Here is a 6545-nt window from a genome sequence, read left to right as displayed (position 1 = left end):
AACAATCCAATAAGTATAGTGCATATATTTTTCCAAACCATGCATGTATGACACGAATTCAAGAATACTCCTTCTGTTCCTAAATATTAGTCTTTTAGAGATTTCAACAAGCGACTACATACGGAATAAAATGAGTGAATCTACACTCTAAAATATGTCTATATACAGCCGTATGTACCAGTCCACTTGAAATCTCTAAAAAGACTAATATTTAGGAACGAAGGGAGTAAAATGTAAGACATGCATGGTCCTCAATTCAATATTTAGAACGAACATGAAACTGAAACATGAATATTAAGTCTAGTACTATAGTACATGCAAATGTTGTGTTTAATTAGGCGAAGCTATGATTGTCGGGGGTCACCCCTTCGACCTTAGATAAAATTGTGAAGCTCTGTTTAGGGTTGTTTAGATTATATTTGTCCCCACCCTCCCAACCACCGATTGGTTGTGCACCCCCCACCCCTCCTCCCCGGGAGAATATCATGTGCCCCCATACCTTAGATGCTATATGCCGATACGAGTTGCTTGGAGCTTGTAGATTTGAGATATAGCAGCTCACACGATGTCTTAATATTTTTACAGGAAACCTTGATGAGTTTGAGAATTGCACACAATTTGTACAAAAACTACTCATATGCCCTTGGATCCCATATCCAACGACCTCGAAGCTTGTATCACCATAGCATCTAAGATGAAGGAGGACATCATATTCTCATGTATGTAAGAATATCATGTGCTACCACACCTTAGATGCTTTGGTGACACAAGCTCTTCGGAGTCGTTGGATTTGTGACCCAACGGCTCCTCGGTGGTTCGAATGGTTTTTTGTAAAGAGTTCGGCCACTGCTTACAAGCACAAAGACTGATCAGATGCCATTGGATCTCAGATCAAACGACCTCGAAGCTCGTATCACCGTAGCATCCAAGCTGCGAGAGCACCTTATGTTTTCTTGCACGGGAGAATATGAGGTGCTCCCGCACCGTAGATTCTATGGTGATACGAGTTCACGGAGATCTAACGGCCCACAGTAGGAGGTTTGAATGTTTTTGCAATATACGGCTGAGAGAGTTTGTGAATTGCGCAGAAAGTACAAGTACTACGCATGTGCCATCTGATCACTGATCATACGACCTAGATGCTCATATCACCGTAGCGGGTAATTAAGCTACGGGGAGCACCTAATATGAGCAACGGGGAGCCATTGGATCCAAGATGCAGCGGCACACATGAGGCCTGAATGTTTTATTTGCAAAAAAACCTTTGGAGAGTTTGGAAATTGCGCATAATTACAAAGACTACTCCCAAGCCATTGGATCTCACTTCCAACGGTGTAAAAACTCGTATCACCATAGCATCTAAGCTGCGGGGTGGATGTGATATTCTATGCCACTGTCATTTTTGTTCGTAAACTTGCAAAATACGTGTAACTTGTGCCGTTAATTGTCTAACCGCGCAAAGTGTTTGTTCAAAAAAACCATCCTACACTGAAATATCGGAACAACACACGGGGGTCCCACTTTGTGGCACCCCGATCCGCATGGAGCAGGGGGCCTTCGCACGTCAGCCCAGGATAACACCTGACGCATGACAGGTCCATAATACAGCATTCCAGGTACAATAATATTCATCAAATACATGTATATGAGATTACATCCTTGATGAATACAACCATCTGGCATAGCCCTATGGCTATTTGAATGGCAGCGGAAGTCTATTAAAAAGGCGGCGGAAGTCTTGGTTTGGCAGCATAACAACTCTGGCTGGGCTCCACAACTCACAGGACTGGCAAGGTTACGGCCTAGCACGACGGATCAAGCGAACAACTCGGGTACGACCTACAAAACTGGCATGACACGCCAGGTCAGTACATTGAATGTACTTGCAAGACAACCAAATACATAGCATCCAAACAAGCAGAAGACAAAGCAAGAACCAAGCGCATGCAACAACCTATCTCATATCATTTACTAAACATGGCATGATAAAAATTCAACTAAGCATGAACCAAATCATAACATCTACTAACATGGCAATGACATGGCATATCAGATCATGCTTCTGACATGGCAATGGCAAAGCATATCATCTCAATCATGGCATAATTTAACATGTCAATCAAAGCATGGCATGGCATCATGAAACTATGCTGAAAATAAACTACCGAATATATATCCAATGCAGACATAGCATGTTAACTTTATGCAACCATCTTATGTTCTGCCTTGGTTTTTAAATGCAACATATTAATATATTATTCCAGCAATGCAACCAAACTTGTGCACCGAGTCCCTTGGACTCTCTTATCAACTGTGATCATCTCTGGATCACAAACACACCACCAAAGTGATCTTTCTCAAGAACAACTCGTGATCCTTATGGCGATCACAACCATGACCAACACTTGGTCTCCAACCGTGATCCTTACGGCGATCACAACCACGACCAATATTTGGCCCGTGATCCTTACAACAATCACAACCACTTATCTCATCATCAAAATATCGTCGTGACTCCTCACGACTATCTCATAGTTCAAGTTACCATATTCTTGTTATCACATATTTATTTACCAACTTAATTATTTCGGTTTGTCCTCCATTTCGACCAAGACCTGATAGTGGGACCTACTATGAACTGTTGCTATCGATAGACTTTATACACTCTGCAGAGGTAGCACACTATACCCACACCACGGAACCCATGGCCTCGTCATCCCATTCGGGTGGTCCAACGGCATTCCGACGAAACCAACCTACTGCCATGACGCTCTCCCGGCCACTCCGACCCAATCCCCAACGGGCTGGTCCTGGGTGGCCCCGTGTCTACCAAAGACACCTCGACCACCGTCGTGGTCAACTCCCACTCGAGGACACTCCCACTTGGGGACTGGTACCAAAAATCTCAAAAACGTGCACACAAGGTTATGTCCGCTTACCTGATCAGGGTAAGCACACCCATAACCTTCCCAGTGGCATACTTGGTTTGCCAAGTTACTGCCTTGTTCATCTTTTTCTTCCGGAGCACGCATATGCATCGCATATCATATCTTGCATATCATTCATGTTTTGCATCATGTTGCTTGTGCATTTCCCGTGATTGATTGTGGTTCCGTTGCTTGTGTTCTTGTTGTGGGTAGAGCCGGGAGACGAGTTCGTGAACGAGGAACCTGTTGAGTATGCTTACGAGGATCAAGCTTTCGACGACCCTGAGAACCTTGCAGGCAAGATGACCATACCCTCGAAATCACTTCTATCTTTGCTTTGCTAGTTATTCGTTCTATTGCCATGCTGTGCTACCTACCACTTGCTATATCATGCCTCCCATATTGCCATGTCAAGCCTCTAACCATCCTTTCCTAGCAAACCGTTGTTTGGCTAAGTTACCGCTTTGCTCAGCCCTTCTTATAGTGTTGCTAGTTGCAGGTGAAGTTGAAGTTGGTTCCATGTTGGAACATGGATATTTTGGAATATCACAATATCTCTTATTTAATTAATGCATCTATATATATTTGGTAAAGGGTGGAAGGCTCGGCCTTATGCCTGGTGTTTTGTTCCACTCTTGCCGCCCTAGTTTCCGTCATACCGGGATTATGTTCCTTGAGTTTGCGTTCCTTACGCGGTTGGGTGATTTATGGGACCCCCTTGACAGTTCGCCTTGAATAAAACTCCTCCAGCAAGGCCCAACCTTGGTTTTACCATTTGCCACCTAAGCCTTTTTCCCTCGGGTTTTCGCGAGCCCGAGGGTCATCTTTATTTTAAACCCCCGGACCAGTGCTCCTTTGAGTGCTGGCCCAAACCGAGCGATGTCCGGCGCCCCCTGGGCAACCAGGGTCTATGCCAACCCGACGTCTGGCTCATCCGGTGTGCCCTGAGAACGAGATATGTGCAGCTCCTATCGGGATTTGTCGGCACATTCGGGCGGCTTTGCTGGTCTTGTTTTACCATAGTCGAAATGTCTTGTAGACCGGGATTCCGAGACTGATCGGGTGTTCCTGGGAGAAGGTTTATCCTTCGTTGACCATGAGAGCTTATGATGGGCTAAGTTGGGACACCCCTGCAGGGTATTATCTTTCGAAAGCCGTGCCCGCGGTTATGAGGCAGATGGGAATTTGTTAATGTCCGGTTGTAGAGAACTTGTCACTTGACTTAATTAAAATACATCAACCGTGTGTGTAGCTGTGATGGTCTCTTGTCGGCGGAATCCGGGAAGTGAACACGGTTTGAGTTATGCATGAACGTAAGTAGTTTCAGGATCACTTCTTGATCATTTCCAGCTTCGCGACCGTTGCGTTGCTTCTCTTCTCGCTCTCATTTGCGTATGTTAGCCACCATATATGCTTAGTGCCTGCTGCAGCTCCACCTCATTACACCATCCTTTTCCTATAAGCTTAAATAGTCTTGATCTCGCGGGTGTTTGATTGCTGAGTCCTCGTGACTCACAGATTCTACCAAAACAGTTGCAGGTGCCGACGATGCCAGTGCAGATGACGCAACCGAGCTCAAGTGGGAGTTCGATGAGGAACGTGGTCGTTACTATGTGTTCTTTTCCTGATGATCAGTAGTGGAGCCCAGTTGGCACGATCGGGGATCTAGCATTTGGGGTTATCTTATTTTCATTTGGATTTGACCGTAGTCGGTCTATGTGTGGATTTTGGATGATGTATGAATTAATTTATGTATTGTGTGAAGTGGCGATTGTAAGCCAACTCTCGTTATCCCATTCTTGTTCATTACATGGGATTGTGTGAAGATGACCCTTCTCGCGACAAAACCACAATGCGGTTATGCCTCTAAGTCGTGCCTCGACACGTGGGAGATATAGCCGCATCGTGGGCGTTACAGTAAGAACGCCCATAACCTTCCCTAGTGGGAGGCACCGGCGAGAGGTCACGACAATAGCTCGCATTAAGGCCTTCCCACAAAGGCAAATGTGGCTGCATTGAAAAAGTTCGATTTGGTGGCACTATGCCTTGATCCCATCGATGACGGAGGAGGTTTGTTATTATTAAGTCATTTTATTTTCTTCTCCATCATCATGAGCATATTAAACATGAGTGTAACAATGAGCATGCAGCGTACAAATAGATGGACAAAATATCGAACTTCTCAAGTACACAACTATCAAATACAGAGCATGACAATATCAAATACTAGCATATCACAGTGCATTTCAATCATCATAACATCTTATAACGATGCCATGAAAATAAAGTAGAGTAGTGACATGGCAAATAATAACATTTTAATTAGCATGGCCAAGGTATCATGAAAACATAAGCATGCATGACAGGCATAAATGGAATAACTGCAGACGAAAACGATATGAAACAATTGCAACTACACACACACAAGGTGCAAGCAAAGTCAACATGCACGTTTGGGGCTCATGATAAGAGGTTGGCTTGCCTGGGGGTCGGCAAATACTTCGGGAAGAAGTGTGAAACGATCGCGGAAAGATTTGCCGGAAACAGTTCTCTCTCGGAGGGGGCTGTTTACGTGCAAGGGCAAAATGGTCATTTTCACTATGTTAAAACATAATGAAAATGATACCAACGGAAAGAGCTCGACGAACAGAGAACGTGAGCGCTGGAATCACCTTATTCGGAGTTACGGGTAAAAAGATACTGACGTTTAAAGCTCAGGGACCAGTCTGTAAAAATACTTCTACAAACAGGTCCCTGGTAGTTTAAACAGAACGTGTGTTTTCTGAAAATACGTTTTCCAGAGAGGGAAACGTATTCCCGGCCGGAGAGGAAGAATACGCTTACTGAGATTGAAAGCGTACTTTCTCGAAAGGCGCTTTCGCGTGGGGAAAGCGGCTTCGCGGCGGGGCACAGCCACTTATCCACGCTGGCAGGACCGGTCAACACGGCAGAGGCGGGGCCGGGCGCCAGAGTCGCTGCCAGGTGGGGTCAGGGAAAGGCGCGGGGCCCGCCTGGCCAGGTCAACACCTCCTCCTGGCCGTCTCCTTCTTCTCCCCGACGCGGCACAGAAGAGGCGAGGCCAGACGCGTCACAGGCGACGGGCCGGCCGGCTCCGGCCACCTCCGACCAGGACGAAGACGACGGCGGGCTCAGGGAGGGACGCCGCGTCCATCCTGATGGGAAACGGGCGCTGGGGAGATCCACAGCCGCGACGGCCATGGAAGCAGAGAGCTCCACGGCGGCGATAGTGGCTCTAGGGGCGCGGCCACAGGGCACTCCGGCGGTAAGGGGAGTGAGTGGGGACGGTCTACGGGCTCCGGGGAGGCTGCTGGTGGAGGAGAGAGGGAGAGGCCCGTCCGCCATTGCTCAAATTTGAGCAGGCCGAGGCAGCAGCCATGGAGATGGGGAGGGGATGCAGAGGCTCCGGGGCGAGGGGGAGAGAGCTGCGGGTGGGTGGGGACTGCGAGGGAGCTCGGGGCTTGCTTATATAGCCACAGGGAGGGCTCGAGGAGGTGGCACGCGGCAGGCGATGTGTCCGTGCGCCGGCGAGGGGCGCAGTGTCGGCAGGCGCGGCCAAAGCTCATGGGATGCGGTGGGAAGGCGACGAGGAGGGAGCGG

General features: G+C 47.5%; 1 long non-coding RNA gene across 1 annotated transcript; it reads right to left on the bottom strand.

Moving 5' to 3' along the window:
* Positions 1-1617: 1617 nt before the first annotated feature.
* On the bottom strand, positions 1618-5898 carry LOC141022440 (uncharacterized). Its single transcript, XR_012183749.1, has 3 exons — positions 5600-5898; positions 5410-5491; positions 1618-1847 (listed from the first exon to the last, which is right to left on the bottom strand). It is a non-coding gene; the product is annotated as an uncharacterized lncRNA (long non-coding RNA).
* Between the last annotated feature and the right edge of the window lie 647 nt (positions 5899-6545).

Source organism: Aegilops tauschii, chromosome 5, assembly GCF_002575655.3.
Source record: "Aegilops tauschii subsp. strangulata cultivar AL8/78 chromosome 5, Aet v6.0, whole genome shotgun sequence".
Taxonomy (NCBI): domain Eukaryota; kingdom Viridiplantae; phylum Streptophyta; class Magnoliopsida; order Poales; family Poaceae; genus Aegilops; species Aegilops tauschii.
Note: the sequence above shows the minus strand (reverse complement) of the source record. Positions and strands in the feature narration are given on the sequence as shown.